The following is an 18,995-nucleotide window of genomic DNA, read 5'->3' on the forward strand; positions in this document are numbered from 1 at the left end:
TCAGGTCTAGGGGAACTTGGAGCCAAAGTATTGTGTTGTTGTGGTTTATCCTCAGATAGCCACCACTCAAACACCAGGATCTCTTTATCCCCCCTTACCCGTCGCAGTCCACGGCAAACGGACTGGTCTAGGACGTAGTGAGAATTTAAAGTTAAGGAGACAGTGTGATGTTCAATGAAGGCAGACTTAGGAAAAGAGGAGGCAGACACAATGATAGAAAAGAAGTAGGGCACTTTTGAGCTCCAAAAGTGCTAAGGAAAGAGGAGCGCAGTTTAACGTCATGTCTCGGGACGAAGTGTATATCTTGGACCTGTAGACTGACTATTGCAATTTAATAGCACCATTTTTTTTTATTTTTTTTTTTTTTGGTTTAGAAACGATTAAGGAGCAAAGTTGACAGTGTTAGACAATAAATAGCTAAAAATGTGATGAGTTTCTACTCTTGTTATAAATGTCTCTTCGAACTACAATTAACACTGAATACTATAAACGAAGGAGGACAAATAAATAAAAAAAAAGGGGGGGGGGGCTGGGGCATTAGACATCTTGGAAATAAATATATTTAAGAGTCTTTAAAATGCTTTGCCATTAAGATGAACTATTTACGTGACACTCGATTTACAGGTAATCGCTTGGTAAAAAGGTGGAGGCTATAAATACCCACAATAACATATGTACAGGGTTAAATATGAAAAAAAAAGTGCCACAAAGCTAGATCCGGCCAGGTCTAACAATGAGACCATTCCCCCCCCCCCTCCCACTCTTATGGTTCCAAGTTTCAATTGAGGCTATGAAAGAGAGAGAGAGAGAGAGAGAGAGAGAAAGAGAGAGAGAAAGAGAGAGAGCATGAGGGATGAAATAAAGAGAAGAGAAAGTAGAGCAACAATAAGAGGAAACATGACAAAGAGAGAAAGTAGAGGAGCAACAGTAAGAGGAAACATGAGTAAAATGAGGACAGAGAGAGTAAGGAGGACAAAGATAGAAAGGATGACAGAGAGAGAAAGGAGGACATAGAGAGAAAGGAGGACACCGAGAGAAAGGAGGACAAAGAGAAAAAGGAGGACATAAAGAGAACGTATGACATAGAGAGAAAGGAAGACAAATAGAGAAAGGAGGACATAAAGAGAAAGGAGGATATAGAGAGAAAGGAGGACATAAAGAGAAAGGAGGACATAGAGAGAAAGGAGGACAAAGAGATAAAGAAGGACAAAGAGAGAAAGGACAAAGAGATAAAGGAGTACAAAAGAGATAAAGAAATACAAAGAGAGAAAGGAGGACAGAGAGAGAAAGGAATACAGAGAGAGAAAGGAATACAGAGAGAGAAAGGAGGACAGAGGGAGAAAGGAGGGCATAAAGAGAAAGTATGACATAGAGAGAAAGGAAGACAAATAGAGAAAGGAGGACATAAAGAGAAAGGAGGACATAGAGAGAAAGGAGGACATAAAGAGAAAGGAGGACATAGAGAGAAATGAGGAAAAAGAGATAAAGAAGGACAAAGAGAGAAAGTACAAAGAGATAAAGGAGTACAAAAGAGATAAAGAAAGACAAAGAGAGAAAGGAGGACAGAGAGAGAAAGGAATACAGAGAGAGAAAGGAGGACAGAGGGAGAATGGAAGATGGAACGTGACAGAGCGAGAGAGATAAAACAAGATAGAGAAACAAGAAGACAGTGAGACAAAGGCAGATACCGGAAGAGGAAAGATAAAAAAAGAGAGAAAGAGTGAGAAAGAGGAAGAGAAAAAAGAGAGAAAGAGAGTTAAGTGCAGGGGATAACATCATATCTACATCATTCAATGCACTCGTCTTCAACAGTCAGCAGTCAGTAGATGATGTAGAGGGGGCTGTGTCCAAGGGGATGACGATGGGTTGGGAGGGGGGGGCGCCATCGAAGCTTTATTTTTAACTGTCCGCGTATTACCTGTACCGACTTACAAGGTGCCCCTTTCGTGTAAATTATTATCCCCTTTTATTTTTTAATATACCTACCACACACGACGCAAGGGGGAAGTTAGCCGTGCGTGTTACGTGTGATGTGTACTTCCATAGGTGTGTGCGTGTTCGAGCTGGATCGGTATTTCAGCACGTTAAGCACGCTCTTAGGGCATTACGCGGAAGAGGTGGCATCAAGGGGATAATTAATAGACATTATTCCACAGGTTTGAGTCCTATCCAGTTGTTTTAAAACTTGAAATATAAAAGTAGGGTGAGATACAAAATGCAATCAATGCTCCAAATAACCCTTTCTTTACAAAGCTTAAATTACCCACTCTGTCTGTCCGTCTGTCTGTCTGTGTAGATAACGTTATTTCACCCATTTCCCCTTCTCGAATCCAATTTTCACAATTGCTCATTGTCAATGATAAACAGTGGCGTAGCTAAGGGGGAGATGGTGGGAGAATTTGAAGATCCCCCCCCCGGGCCCCCACTTGAGTGTGGCCCCCAAAGAGGTCAACCCCCCCGGGCCCCCAAATCCCTAGCTACACCCCTGATGGTAAACATGATTCAATCAAAAAAGTTAACCAATTAGTTAATCAATTTGTCGTAGTTAATTAGTTTTGTTTTACATAGAAAATGTACTAAGCTTAGGGTAGACAAGCTCTGTTCGCTGGCTAAAAATGTTTAACAATAGTCTACACCACCTTTTTTTTTTATAAGTACTTGAATAGCTCAGTGGCTAGCACGTCATAGAGGCTCGAGATCTTCTTTTAGAATCGTGTTTGTAAAGGCAACACTAAAATATGCTCCCAGATACCCCCTCACCCCCTCTCCCAACTGGGACCATAGCGCACTGCGCATAGAACTGGATAATCAGTCATCAGATTTAAATTTCTGGAAGTACGAAGACGTCTTCACCCCCTAAAACCATTGCAACATGATTTTTTTTTTATGTTCATGCCGGAACCGCTCCAGATCAGCGGCGTAGCTATGGTGGGTGGATGGGGTGAAACTTGAATATCCACCCGGCCCCACTTGAGGGGGTCCCCCAAATGAGTGTTCGATTTTTTTTTACAGTAAATATTAAATACTACGCCATTCTCTGGTAATCGTGATGTGGAATGTCAAAATACAGGGGCCCCCATGAAGAGGTCAAGTCCCCCCCCCGGACCCCCAAACAATGTAAATTCCTAGCTACGCCACTGCTCCAGATGTTCCCTTTTATATATTATGTTCATACGAAGCATGTCGAAGTAGTGACAATGTTGGAGGTGCGAGTGGAGAAAGGGGGCGCCATTACGTGAAGGCGCTTAGTGCTTGGTGTATTTCACTGTGTAAGTTCGGCCCTGCGGCTACCATAACAGCCAAGGTCATAAAAAGACAAGCAGACGTGAGATCAAACGCTTGCATCTCATTCAATTTCAATTCTCCTCAAAGACGCAAATAGATTGTTATGTTGCGTTCATCTGAATAAAATTTCAATTAATTGTACACCTTACATGTGCATATTCACAGACTTGATAAACGCGTTTAAAATGTTCAAATCTGTTCAATTCTTCAATAGCTCTGAGTTTAAAATGGTTTTAACTAATTTCTGCTTGTGGGTCATTGTCGACTATCTTAACCCTTTAAACGCGTGTGTTAGTTTAGCCTCTAAACATCAGAATTGTAATTCCATTTTGTTTGCACTCATAGTAAAACAGCTTAGCACTTAAAGGGTTGAAAGTGTGGTAGACTTAAAGTACCTTTATTTTGTATAGTGTAGAGATCACTATCCTGGGCACTATCCTAGACAGGTCTAAAATGCAATGTTATGGCACAATAAGGGAAGTCTTTCTAACTATTCTTCTTCATCGTCATAAGACTCTTGGAACTCTAGGCCTATGGAAGCTTTGCCTACATCTGCCTGTCGGAACAAATTTCTGTCTGGGAAAGATGCAAGCAGATGTAAATTATTACATCCCTATTACCGAAGACTCGTCTCGCTAGACCCTCAGCTTAGGAGGGAGGCCAAAGGCCGAGCACACCGTGGAAATTCCTCCATATTTCTTCACTGCAACACATCAGCCGTGCAGGTGTCCGCCATAAAAAAACGTCCCGTTTAGGAACGGTGAGTGGGATAGTGATATTTTTGTTGGGGCTTTCTTCCACCCCAGCCAGTGCAATAGAGTCGGTCCTTAAGCACCACAACGGGTGTTCTATTTTGCTTCTCTACTGGCCTAATGGTCTCCTCTAACGAACGCTTCCACCCGAGCGCCACGGTGAGGCTGAGAAGCATGGCCCGGGCTTCCACAAGAAGCAGAACTGTGTGTTGAAGTCGTGGCTATTCAATTCTTTGTATCGATCCCTTTGTTTAGTTCAGCCGCTTCGTCATCTCTTATTCACTGGTCGTTACGTTGCCGGCCTATATTACAACAATATCAACCAAAGAAGATATGCAGTCCACACTGAGCTAGTGTTGAACTCTAGACATTGTAAGCAAGGAAACGAATCAAAGTGCTATGAGGAAAGTCAAAGGCAATCAGTTTTTGACACTTTGTGGCCTGTTTTAACCCTTTCTCTCTTAATCGACGATACCAACGTTGATTTTACCTCATTAAATAAAATAAATTTTTGATATTTATAACCTTTACTTTGTGTTATATAGAAAGAGCACGCTATACCAAATAAAACATTGTCTGATGACTAACGACAAAGTTATTGAGGGTGAAAATGAAGAATTCTGTCGGAACGTGGACAATAAAATGGAGAGAAAGAGTTCAAACCTCCCACAAGCGATCTCTCACTGCCAGGTCATGCCATATGTGCTCTGGGCTGTCGTTTCGATGGCCCCCGGTGTGAGAACCCCTCCACCGCCCTCCTGCGGGATGTTTGGGTTAGGATGAAATAATCTTCAATTCTGACGGAACATCTGAAACATGTTAAACAAAACAAAACAAAACATAAACAATAGCCGCATCACGCCTGCGACAGCCTCATCTCTGGCCCTTAATATTCTGGGCACAACATGTTGTATTTCAAATGGTAAGATCCATCAGGTCGTGTCACATGTCTCGTCTGCAATTCAAAAGTAAAGTCTGGTGTCTGAATTTCATTCGTTACATATGTTACACAGACGTCTTGCGAAGATTTTTTTTTATATACCTGGATCCGGTACTTCAAAAAAAATATTTTTTTTTTATTGTCAATGCACTCATGCGATATGAATTTTAATTCGTTCCCGAAATTTATTATGTGGGTCACGATGCAATATTTAGAAATATAAAAATCACAACCACTTCAATTGTATAAATTTATTCCAAACACTTGCAGCAGTTACGTGGGGGGCGCCTGTCTCCCTTCTCGGTCGCACCATCTCTTTGCACTTGAGAATAATTAATTACATTAATGTCTTGAATTTATAAACAAGAGAAATAAAAAAAAAATACTTAAAAAGGTTATCAAAGGGGAAGAACTGCAAAACTAAAATAACATTGTTTTCCTTGCTTAAACCGGAAATGTTGTATCGTATGTATACATGGTTTTCAAAAGGAGCGGTATCGATTCCCATTAAATACTGCGATTTTCAGGGCACTCGAATCTACCCGATTTAAGACGAGATTCATCATTTGTGGTCCCCAACTTCGCGCTCATCGGGGTGCGGTATTGCCGCAGAGCTGCCACATCACCAGAAAATTCCTCAGTGGACACTGTTGATGGGACTTCATAGAATTTTGTTTTTCCCATTAACGAAGCTCGACCCCTGACATTGCAAGAATAGAAACTATTTCATAATAATATTATTAATGCAAGAGCTACAATCAATGATTACGAAACCCGGAGCACGAAAATGGATCTACTGTTTGTTGTTGAGAGTTTTCTTAAAGGAAATACTTCTGTAAGGCACAGCCCACACCAGCTAGCCTAGCATCTGAGTTAAACGGGGTGGTCGTGGGACAAGAACTTAGGAATGTTGTCTTCATGGTTCGAACCCAGCCCGCTGCCGTCCTGCAGGACCTCTGAGTTATAAGACATAATGATTTCAGAACCTCCGAAACTTGTAAAATAAAACAGAGCAGTGTCTCAGACTCTATTTCTCAAAGTTTGTGTCTCAAACTCAATGTCTCAAACTTTATGTCTCAAACTTTATGTCTCAAACTTTATGTCTCAAACTTTATGTCTCAACGTCTATGTCTCTAACCTTGTGTCTCTAAGTCTATGTCTCTAACCTTGCGTCTCTAACCTTGTGTCTCAAAGTCTATGTCTCTAACCTTGTGTCTCTAAGTCTATGTCTCTAACCTTGTGTCTCTAAGTCTATGTCTCTAACCTTGTGTCTCTAACCTTGTGTCTCAAAGTCTATGTCTCTAACCTTGTGTCTCTAAGTCTATGTCTCTAACCTTGTGTCTCTAAGTCTATGTCTCTAACCTTGTGTCTCTAACCTTGTGTCTCAAAGTCTATGTCTCTAACCTTGTGTCTCTAAGTCTATGTCTCTAACCTTGTGTCTCTAAGTCTATGTCTCTAACCTTGTGTCTCTAAGTCTATGTCTCTAACCTTGTGTCTCTAAGTCTATGTCTCTAACTTTGTGTCTCTAAGTCTACAACGAAGGCGACGATTCTTCAAAGTAGCTACCAACTCTAAATACAAACCATCAGCTACCTTCACGGTCACTATAATAGTCCTCGTTTCATCGATAGACCAGCGTACACATTCACTTAATCAATCAATCAAATCTTTTTTTCAAATGTCCTACTTAAAAAAAAAATACATAAATTGACTCACCCCCCCCCCACACACACACACTTTTTAACATTTGTCATCTCCAGGGTGGTCTAACTTGACGGAGTGTCTAAATGTGTCTATGTATAACTGTGTTGACATATCTTTATTTAGATTTCTATTTCTTCTTTTGTCCTATCTGGATGGTGTCCTGGAGAAACAGTTGAGATTATTTTTAGCAAGTAGTGATGAGATCATAATTCTCTCTCTCTCTCTCTCTCTCTCTCTCTCTCTCTCTCTCTCTCTCTCTCTCTCTCTCTCTCTCTCTTTCTCTCTTTCTCTCTATTTACATCTCACTTGTCTTGCTTTGTTTAATGTGTTTCTTTTGTTTCCTGATTTCTCCTTTCCTTGTCATTTCTTCAACTCTCTCATTTCCTTCTACACATCTCTTTTTTTCCACCCTTTTCTTTCACTTCTCTCTCTTTTTCTCTTTTCCCTTATTCTTTCTTTCTTTTTTTTTTCTGTCTACATTTTATTTTCACTTTATACCTTTTATTTTGTTCCTTTTTTATAAAGAAAAAAGTGTATTATATATTTTTTAATGTTTTAAATTTGTAATTTTATATATATATTTTTTTTTTTGCTAAATAGAGAGTTTAAGTTAAAGGTGGAAAACACTTTAAATAGACAGCTCTTTGGTGTATCCGGTGATCCAATAAAAAGTTATATAATATTTAGCCTATACACTCTTTAGCTCTGGAGAATCCAATTTTCTGAGACCTTCCGTTTGTAGATCTATTTTTTATTACATATTTTATTTCCTAGGCAACATCAATGTAGCGTCCTTGACAATGGTTAGGACATCGTAAATATCGCCACAGTTTATTTGAATGTCACTATGCTTTGGTAAGTCTTTGGGTTTGTAAGTATATTCACTATGTCCTATGTGTTTCTTCTGGTCTCTTTGTGTTTCTTTCTTGTTATGTTTATTGTGTTCCTTGTTATGTTTATTGTGTTCCCTGTTATATTTATTGTGTTCCCCGTTATATTTATTGTGTTCCCTGTTATATTTATTGTATTCGTTGTTACCTCTTTACGAGTTCTTTGATATATTTATCGTATTTCTTGATATCTGTATTGTCTCAACCTTATTTTTATTGTTTTCATTGTTATGTTTTTTATGTGTTCTTTATGTTTTTATGTGTTCTTTATGTTTTTGTGTGTGTTGTTTGTCATGTTTTTGTGTGTTCTTCATTATGTTTTTGTGTGTTCTTTGTTATGTTTTTGTGTGTTCTTTATGTTTTTGTGTGTTCTTTATGTTTTTGTGTGTGTTGTTTGTTATGTTTTTGTGTATTGTTTGTTATGTTTTTGTGTGTTCTTTGTTATGTTTTTTGTGTGTTCTTTATGTTTTTGTGTGTTCTTTATGTTTTTTGTGTGTTCTTTATGTTTTTGTGTGTTGTTTGTTATGTTTTTTGTGTGTTCTTTTTGTTTTTGTGTGTTCTTTATGTTTTTGTGTGTTCTTTTTTTTTTGTGTGTTCTTTATGTTTTTGTGTGTGTTGTTTGTCATGTTTTTGTGTGTTCTTCATTATGTTTTTGTCTGTTCTTTGTTATGTTTTTGTGTGTTCTTTATGTTTTTGTATGTTCTTTATGTTTTTGTGTTTTCTTTATGTTTTTGTGTGTGTTGTTTGTTATGTTTTTGTGTGTTGTTTGTTATGTTTTTGTGTGTTCTTTATATTTTTGTGTGTTCTTTGTTATGTTTTTATGTGTTCTCTTTATGTTTTGTGTGTTCTTTATGTTTTTGTGTGTTCTTTATGTTTTTGTGTGTGTTGTTTGTTAAGATTGTGTGTGTGTTGTTTATTATGTTTGTGTGTGCGTTCTTTCGTATGTTTTTGTGTGTTCTTTGTTATGTTTTTTTTGTGTTCTTTATGTGTGTGTGTGTTGTTTGTTATGTTTTTGTGTGTTCTTTATGTGTGTGTGTGTGTTTGTTATGTTTTTGTGTGTTCTTTATGTGTGTGTGTGTGTTGTTTGTTATGTTTTTGTGTATTCTTTATGTGTGTGTGTGTTTGTTATGTTTTTGTGTGTTCCTTGTTCTTTATGTGTTCCCTTTTTTTTCTTTCTGTTTTTTTTTATTCCTGTGTGTTTCGTGATATATTTTTGAGATTTACCCGCTGGTTTTTAATAGTATCCCCCCACCCTCCCCAGCCTTTAAAAAAAATAAATCTTCACTTTGTTAAATTATTGATCTCTCTATTTGTTCAAGCCCTTATGTCTTGCGTTACTTTTGGGGCCCCTGTGCTTCAAACCTAACGCAATATTGAAAACTTCCCAGTCTGCACTGACTCCGATTTACGGCACAAGAACTAAATCAAAAGTCGGACCGGAAAATAGTTAGTAACTGATGTCAGTTTGACGCGTCCACCTGAAAACGCGGGACTATTTAAGAGTCAAGTGGAAGTAATCTAACGGCTCAAGTGGGGGGACAACTCATAACTTTACAAAAACATTTACCTTTCTTTTATTAACCCTTTTAACAATTTATTGCCTCCCCTGAACTGCTAAAGCATATTTCCTAAAAAAAAATATTTCAGAACAGGGTGGGGGGATTATTTAAAGTTCAGATATTATCATTCTTTTGATATTATTTGTTTTTAGCCGTCAGCTATAGGACAGTTTTATAGATCTAGATGACGCACCTACCACCTTGAGGAGCAATAATTTAAACAAATTCTGCGTACGTTACGCATCTTAAACTTCCACAACTAATGTAGGCTGGTCCGAGTTAATGATTTGGAGTAATATGACTATAATCTGGGATATTATTCACTGCCCCATTCTATCTATCTATCTATCTATCTATCTATCTATCTATCTATCTATCTATCTATCTATCTATCTGTCTGTCTGTCTGTCTGTCTGTCTGTCTGTTTGTCTGTCTGTCTGTCTGTCTGTCTGTCTGTCTGTCTCTATCTATGTCTTTAATTACCTAATTGCCTTTCAATCTATCGAGCTAGCTAGATATCTTTGTGAACTAAAGAAATTTGTGCTAGACCAACCGTTTCAATCCTGGAAACTAAGAATTAAAAGGAAGATTTACCAAAACTTTCGATGATTGTAAATCGTGTAACAGACAGCACCAATGTCAAGGTAGGCCGAAGACCTAAAGAGCAGTCAATATCAAGGAATTGATGAATCTTACATAGTATTGATTACATAATAATAATAATAATAATAACAATTTAATTTATAGAGCGCCTTTAGCAAAAATAATGAAAGCTTTAGGCACTATGATTATGACGGCATAACAGACATAAGAACAAGAGTTGAAGTGAAACTCGATCTAGAAATGTCTGTGAACAGAATACGATTATATATATACATGTTATAAATTGAGACCCTGTGTCTGATGTGATCAGTTGACATTCCATTTGTGTCCTATGTCTGATGTGATCAGTTGACATTCCATTTGTGTCCTATGTCTGATGTGATCAGTTGACATTCCATTTGTGTCCTATGTCTGATGTGATCAGTTGACATTCCATTTGTGTCCTATGTCTGATGTGATCGGTTGACATTCCATTTGTGTCCTATGTCTGATGTGATCAATTGACATTCCATTTGTGTCCTATGTCTGATGTGATCAGTTGAAATTCCATTTGTGTCCTATGTCCTTCTGATTGTAATGGCGTTAATTAAGTTAGTAGTGAAATCACTCTATCAGTTGCCCGGCGGTTTGGCATTTTTATTTCTTGGGAACTTTAGTCTCGGCCCCCATTCCATCTACTCTCATGAAGCGGAGAAAAGAGGCGGATATACTGAATGGGCTACATAGTTGATCTTAAATATAAATATTCAAATAATTCTGAAATGTGTGTTTTTGTCTTTCTTTCTTTGGGCCCAACAGCCTCTATTGAGTTCATGAGAGTAACAGGTACTCATTATACCAGGTCTTAAGAAAATATCTATGACATTTCGTTAAAATATGTTTACGTCAAACAAGCAAAATGTCCTATAAAAAGAAAAACAAAGCTTAAATAAAGGACAGAACCGCACAATTATTGCAATATCGAAATGCAGCAAGATTTCTCTCAATTTTCTATATAATAAAATAACAATCATTAATCAATTACCACTAATTATTTAATAGTTGAACCTTTTCATTGATTCATGTATTGTCTTCAACAATGAATTATTGTGCAAAGTTTCAACTTGATCCGAGGATATGAATTTGAAGTGGGAGAAATAACGTGTAAAAGATTTGACTGACAGAGTGAGTTGATAGAAGCTTTGTTAAAATAACTAAAAACAAACACTTAAAGTTTGTTTTTCTCTTAATCTTGTAAACGATCAACACTCACAACTTGAAAACAAATTGACGCTAGGAAACATCCAGCCTTTCCCCACCCACTTAAAAAAAAATAATTAAAAAATACACAAGTTAAAAAAAAAATAAACTAAAACATTTTAAAGTAAATAAATATGTGGGTTTCTTATTTTTTTTTAAATTGTTTTGCTACAGTGGGCTCACTGATAACACTTTATATTAACTATGCATTTGGCGAGGGACTTTGTCCAATGTACGCAAAACGTGTACGGGATAGTTTGGTAAGTCCTAAATTATATTTTAAAAAAAAAGGTTGATTTGAAAAAAAAAAATAATAACAATCATTTTCTTGCCGTCTTTTCTTTCTTAAGAGCGATTCTGTTTTGAGAGTATATCCTATCAAAAAACAATACCTACAAAATGGCGCGCGCACTGACCGATGTAAGAAAGCGGTCTTATCTTTGCCTGCTACAATATTTATAGAGACAGTTATACGTGACGACATACGGTAAACAAAAGGCATTGTGGGTACCGACAAAAAAACACCAATTTGATCAGAAAGGGTGAGTCGTCCCTCGTGACAAACAGCAGTTGTTATATTTCATTAGTCTGGAACTTAGGTTTTGTCACACTTGATTTCACACGTACTGTCCTGGGAATGTTAGCAGACGAACGATTGGGAATCAATTTACAAACATTTACGTCAAACTGCTTAGCATGAATTATATGAATTTAGTGTTTGTTTTCTTCGGGTATGTTTGTTAATTGTTTGTATTTCACTGACAAACTATTTAAAAAGAAGGACAGTAAATAGATACGGATGCTCGCTCATCTTGTGCAGCTATTGATGCATCTTCTAGTATTGTTTTGTTTTAGTACATTCGTTATTAGTGATCCCTAGAAGTGGATATATTACAATGTATTGGTTGGACATCTAGAACCAGAAGAATCCACAATTCTGTTGCCCATTTAGAAGAAGTAAACTTTTTGTTTTAGATTTGTTTTTCAAATTCTAACTCAAAAGAAAGAGAGAGAGAGAGAGAGAGAGAGAGTAAGTTTTAGTTTATATATTTGCTCATTTTTTTCCTCATGTTTATTCTTCCCACGGTGTTGGTCCATCGATGGTCAAGCTGTTGATGGGTAGTTTAATCCTAAACCTACACCTTCATGGCCGGGAAAAGTAAATAGATAGATCCAAAAGCCAGTGATAGGTCATTGTATCGGGAGGGGGGGGGGTAGTCAACTTCTTGCGAGGTGTAACAAAGGGTATTGAACTGACCCCACGATGCGTTTCTAGATTTAAAAATATAAATAAAACTTAAAATATTTTTATTTCTTTTATCAGATAATCCATTCTGTTGTTTTTTTTTTTATTTCTGTCTTAATCTTGCTACTGTCTCTATTTCTTTTTTCTCTTGTTATTAGCCTGACTGTCTGTCTGTCTGTGACGCTGTGTGTGTGTGTGTATCGCAAACATAAACACAGACATAATAAATAAGTTGCCCACATAGCAATCTTAATTTACGGCAAGGAAAAAAAAAGGGGGGGGGAACAATTCGGTTTGGGCTAAATCTTTGGTATCAATACAAGCGTCAACTTCCCAAGGGGGGGAACAATTCGGTTTGGGCTAAATCTTTGGTATCAATACAAGCGTCAACTTCCCAAGTTAGCAATTAACTAGTCTAGAGCTGATATCGATATTCTGGCATTAAACTAAAAGAGTTTGAGAGGTGGGACGAAAGATTAATAGCGCCCCCCCCCCCCCCAGAGCATGGCGTCTCTCGACCCGGGAGCTGCTCAAAAGGGGTGTTCTATGGGGAAATATTAATGAAGTAATTAATACAGAAATTAATATTGTACTTTATTTATAAGAAAGAAAAAATGCACTTTATTAAAGATAATAATTATAATATGAAAAATACAAAAACAAAATTTAATAAAATACTCAAGAAAGACACAAAGATAAAGGCACATTCCTCATTACATATGCTAGGACAAATTTGTACAAATACTCCTTCTTCCCTAGTGTTATTAGAGCATGGAATGGATTGCCTGAGCTAGCCAGGAAAACCAGTGACTTGGCAGAATTTAAGTCATTGGTTAATGTGCACGACTGAATGCATGACGCGTAGGACGTAATCATCTTCTTTTTTTGAAGTAACGTCTGTATTATATAAGATAAGATAATATAATAATAATAATAATAATAATAATAATAATAATAATAATAATAATAATAATAATAATAATAATAATAATATACTTTTATTATCCATAAGGAATAGTCATAATAACTCAATGGTACGGAACAAACAAAAAAAAAGACTATGATATGATACTGATGAGAACGCTCCCTCCACCCTCATAGAGGATGGCGGAATGTGAAATGTGACATACGCTGTTGACCGTCGTCTCAATGTTCCCGAGTTTACCCACCTACACTGTCCTGCTGGAGGTGTGGTAAAGGTATTTAAAAAAAATTTAATTTCAACCCCCCCCAAAAAAAATATTTATTTTTAATTGCTAAATACATTAGGAACATTACAACAAATATTTATTTTCATTGTATTAGCCTTTTTTTCCTACAATACCTCTAAAATACCTCTATTCAAGTCAAAACTTACAGGAGGGCAACGGAGGCTGGACGCTAATCTCAAAAACTGCTCTAACGATTTTTCTAGAAATGTAACAGTTGATGTATATTGTTGAGAAAAGAATTACTAGCTTACACTAGTTTGACTTGTATCATTTTTAAAGTTAAAAAAAAAAATTAAATAAATTTAAATTTGGCTAGAGATCTAGATCTGGGATTCTAGGTCTAGATCCAACATCGGTTTTGAAAGGACAAGTGCATTTTGGAAAGGACTATCGCTTCCGGGACTTTCCAAATGTAAAGCCATATTGATTCAAGTGTTTAATAAATTAATGTTCAGGAAAATTATGCACATCGTCTTCTAGGGTCTAGATCTAAATGGTTATTATTGGAATATTATATATCCATTGGCGTAACCATTAGTCTTTTTCTAAAAAGTATTTTTAATGGTGTTTCTTGTTTTGTTCTTTGCTCTGTGATGCCCAATGTGCGTACTTTATGTGCTAATATATTAATTAGGCAAAATACTTGATTGTTTTTAAATATAGACACGGAGTCTACTCTTTCGGGTCTGGCTTCAAATACAGTAATAATCGTGTTGATGACAGACAGACGGAAATGATTGAGGCGTGACTTCTCAATTCGGCATCAGACTTCAGATGAGGCTTGACTTCTCAACTTGACATCAGACTTCAGATGAGGCTTGACTTCTCAACTTGACATCAGACTTCAGATGAGGCTTGACTTCTCAACTTGACATCAGACTTCAGATGAGGCTTGACCTCTCAACTTGACATCAGACTTCAGATGAGGCTTGACTTCTCAACTCGACATCAGACTTAAGATGAGGCTTGACTTCTCAACTCGACATCAGACTTAAGATGAGGCTTGACTTCTCAATTCAACATCAGACTTAAGACTGAAAAGATTGAGGCTTGACTTCTCAATTCAACATCAGACTTAAGACTGAAAAGATTGAGGCTTGGCTTCTCAATTCAACATCAGACTTAAGACTGAAAAGATTGAGGCTTGGCTTCTCAATTCAACATCAGACTTAAGACTGAAAAGATTGAGGCTTGGCTTCTCAATTCAACATCAGACTTAAGACTGAAAAGATTGAGGCTTGGCTTCTCAATTCTACATCAGACTTAAGACTGAAAAGATTGAGGCTTGACTTCTCAATTCAACATCAGTCTTGAGACTGAAAAGATTGAGGCTTGACTTCTCAATTCAACATCAGTCTTGAGACTGAAAAGATTGAGGCTTGGCTTCTCAATTCAACATCAGACTTAAGACTGAAAAGATTGAGGCTTGACTTCTCAATTCAACATCAGACTTAAGACTGAAAAGATTGAGGCTTGACTTCTCAATTCAACATCAGACTTAAGACTGAAAAGATTGAGGCTTGACTTCTCAATTCAACATCAGTCTTGAGACTGAAAAGATTGAGGCTTGGCTTCTCAATTCAACATCAGACTTAAGACTGAAAAGATTGAGGCTTGTCTTCACAACTTGACCTCAGGCTTCAGACTGAATATCCGTTTTTTTTTTCTTTTCATTTTCCCTGTGCTACACATGCTACCTTGTACCGCCAGCTATTTTTTCACCTTGTAACCACGTTACACATTGACTTCTCTTTTGTTGACATTAATTAAGTTATTGATTAAAATATTATCGTTAGCCCCTGCCCCATCTCCCTTTTTTTTTCTCTTCGGCGCAGTTTGCGCCTTGGACGTGGTGAAGAGAAAGTATGACCATCTTGCGGGCTTTTAAAATATAAAATACCGTGTCAATCGTTAACTAACGTTTGGTTCGGGATATGACTTAAAATATGACCTGGAATATGAGTTAAGATATAAGCTCGGATATGAGATGCTGACCAGCGATATGTCATAAGAAGACCTGAGATATGTTTTCAGAATGCATGTACGCAATGCTCTATGGGAAAAAAAAATCTCTTTAAAGTTTTGGATAAAAACCTAGTCTCTGTGGTTTTGCATAAATTTTAGTTTTTAGCTCTTTATTATATGACCTTGTGTTGAGTTGTACTATGTAGTAAGTATGTGGTCTAATTTTAACACTAGTCGGCGATAATGAATAACTTTGAATAAAATACTCTGTAACGACAGCATCACAAATGAGGTCACCTGACACAGTATCACAATGGCAATCGGACCCCACGATGGCCTATTGACCACTATATCAAAAAACAACTAATACTGTATGACAATACCACGTGGCCCTTGATGATCGCAAATACTTTTCTGCAAGGAACAGTACCAGGGAAAAGAAGTGGAAGCAGACGGATAATGGAAAAGGCGAAAAAGCAGAGGAATGGTATGTGTGGTGCCCTAACTGTCCAGCAGACTAAGGGATAGGCGAAGATAAAAGATGAAAATGAACTAATAGAGCTGCGACAGAATATTTTTTGATATCACTAAATTGATTGTTGATCTTAAGATATATGCTCAGACTGTCATGCTGCTGTCTTGCAGGAGATTTAAGCTAGGACTTAATACCCTGACCGTCCTACTATACATCTGAGCTAGGACATACAACCCTGACCTCCCAATACTAATACAATACTAAACTTTTATAATGTTATTTTATCATAGGACTTATTCATCTCAAGTTTATAGACAAAAAGTGGCACTGGATAAATTCACATCCAGTGAGCATAAAGGATGAGTCCTGGATTGCAGATGCCATACACAACAGAAGTAGAAAGAAGGTTTTAAATGCAACGGCGCCTGGTAATTACAGATGCCCAACCTGTGACTGCAGCTGTGTATCAAGGATTGGCCTCTTTAGTCACACAAGAAGTTGCAAAGGGAAAAGATGATCTCTCGAGACGTAAAATGTCACAGAGTTATAAGTCTTCCGTGGCATTGTCGTTGTGATATTGTTGATATGAACCGATAGACTAGATTATGTGTTTAGGGAAATTCGATTTCCTCCACGTCTGTTAAATGTTCGACATAGGCGCAATGGATTATAGTTTTGTTCTCCTGAAAGTGTGCCTGTCCATTTATTACTACAAAGCTTATATAAACTCACTCCGTCTGTCTGTCTGGGTGAAATCTTGTACACGCAATTTTACCCTCTTGCCATTGTCGAATCAAGTTAAAACTTTACACAATTATTCCTTGTTGATGACAATACACGAATTTATTTAAAAAATTAACCTATTAGTTAATTATTTAGTCTAAAAATGTACTACGAAAAGTATAAATAAGCCTGTTGTAGAGAATTAGCTCGCCCGCTCAAAATTTCAAACTTAGTATAAACCCTTAAATTTGTAGTACTTGAATAGCGCGGTGCCTTTCATCATGATGGAGACTCGAGTTCGAATTCAAACTCGAGTACTTTTTTTTTTTAAAGTGGTTTTGAAATGGCAGCACGGAAACCTTCTCTCAGATACCACCAACTAGTCCACAAAAGTGATTGGACAATAGAGCAATGAGCTTGCAATGAACATGAGAGTTTCTCTAAACGAAATGATAGCACTCTGAAAACGTAAGGACCACTGATTAGCCAGACCGTTCATCCTTTTAGTACGACAAACCTATATGGTATTGCATGGATTTGATATCATTAAATCTGGAGCCATTAAGAATTGATTCAAAAATAATTGATGTAATTGTACTCAATGTAAGCTTTATTTTAAAAACATAAATTTAAAAAATATTTTACTTTGTTTTTATTTATATATACTTATTTTTTATTTTTTTTTACGCACTTCATTTATTATAATATTAATAATTATTCAAGCATTTTTTTTTAAAAATTAGAGTACTTTTAACGTTCACCTCATTTAAATCATTTTCTTATTTTTGATATAGATCTATATAATTTGTTTTTAAAGTAATTAATGTAAGAGAGAGTACCATATAACGATAAGGCCATGGTTGGCTGTGCATACTTGCACATACAGGCATGTCAGGCATTTTCTCTAACCAGTACCCTTAAACGTGGTGTGCCATATGTTGTTGCATTAGGTTATATATGTATCTGTGTTTGCCTCCATGTCTGTCTGTTCTGTGAGTGCTTGTGGAGGAAGGGGGGTGGTGGGTGTTATGAACAAGATCTACAGTTGTATGAACTTACCATAAACTCTTTAAAAATAAATCCTCCTCAGTTAGAAATAGTCGTGTGCTAGGGGAAATAGCTCCATGGAAATCAAATAACAACACTTTGATCTAGTACTAGATTATCACAGAACTAGCATGAGAGCAATGACATAAGGTCAAAGGTCAAGTTCAATTTCAACTATCACTAATAAAATGACGCAAATGACACTGAAATTGTTAAATGGACAAAAGGATCCACTGCTGCTACACAGCTATGGTACCTATTGCATAAGAAGAAAATCCAAAAAGAAAATTAGAAATAAAACATGCAATTGAAAACCGGAGATCTTATGGTGTAACAGAAGCAGAGGACCCGACCCTCTTACATAATGCATGCATCTGTGGTGCCTCCCTATCGCTGCTCCGCTTTGTACTCCCCCCCCCCCCCGCACATAAAAGAGTGTCGGAAAAGGGGGGGGGGAGAGAAAAAGAAAGTAATTTAACAAATAAAGGAAACTGTCAATTACTGTATGCCAATGCTGCTTCCTTTTTTAAAAAAAAACCACCCCCCACCTCCTTACTTCACCCCTCCCTGCCCAACTCCATAGCAGCCCTCTGTCTAGTTCACCTCTTTCTCCTTCACTCTCTGTCTCTCTCTTCCCCCAGTGTCAAACAACAAAACTGTGCAAACAGAAGTCAGGAGGAAAAAAAAAAGGGCGGAGGTCTGTCTTCCTGCTACTGTTACTGGCGCCAATAGTTTCAAAACTTTGGGCAGTCGTCTAGGTAAGTTTCAAGTAGGGGCTTCCTCCCGAGCCCCCGCCCCCCTCAGTCTCCTCTTTCCCTTCACCTTTGTAAGATTTAACTTACCTTTGCTCCACCCCAGGCCGCCCCCCGCCCCGGGATGACTACTTTACTCAATATTTTACCTTGTGCTGTGTCTGGATGGAATGAGAGAGCAAAACAGAGAGAGAGAGAGAGAGAGAGAAAGAGAAAGAGAGAGAGAGATGGGGGAGAGAGAGAGGAAGAGAGAGAAAGAGAGAGGGGGAGAGAGAGAGGGAGAGAGAGATGGAGAAAGAGGAGAGAAAGAGCGAGAAAAAATAGACAAAAAGGAGAGAGAAGAAAAAAAAACAAATACTAAAGACATACAAAGAGAGAAGGGGGGAGAGAAAAAGAGAAGAGGGAAATGGAGAAAGAGAAATAGAGAAAGGAAGAGAGAATAAAAAACAGAAATAAAATATTGAGAAAGAAAGAACGAGAGGAAAAAAGGGAGAGAGATCAAGAGAAAACAAGAGAAAGAGAGAAATAAAAAGAAAAAATGGAGAGAGAGAAAAAAAAATCAGATAGAAAAAAAAGAGAAAGAGAGAAGGGAATAGAAAAAGTA

The sequence above is a fragment of the Biomphalaria glabrata genome, chromosome 12, assembly GCF_947242115.1.
Source record: "Biomphalaria glabrata chromosome 12, xgBioGlab47.1, whole genome shotgun sequence".
Taxonomy (NCBI): Eukaryota; Metazoa; Mollusca; class Gastropoda; family Planorbidae; genus Biomphalaria; species Biomphalaria glabrata.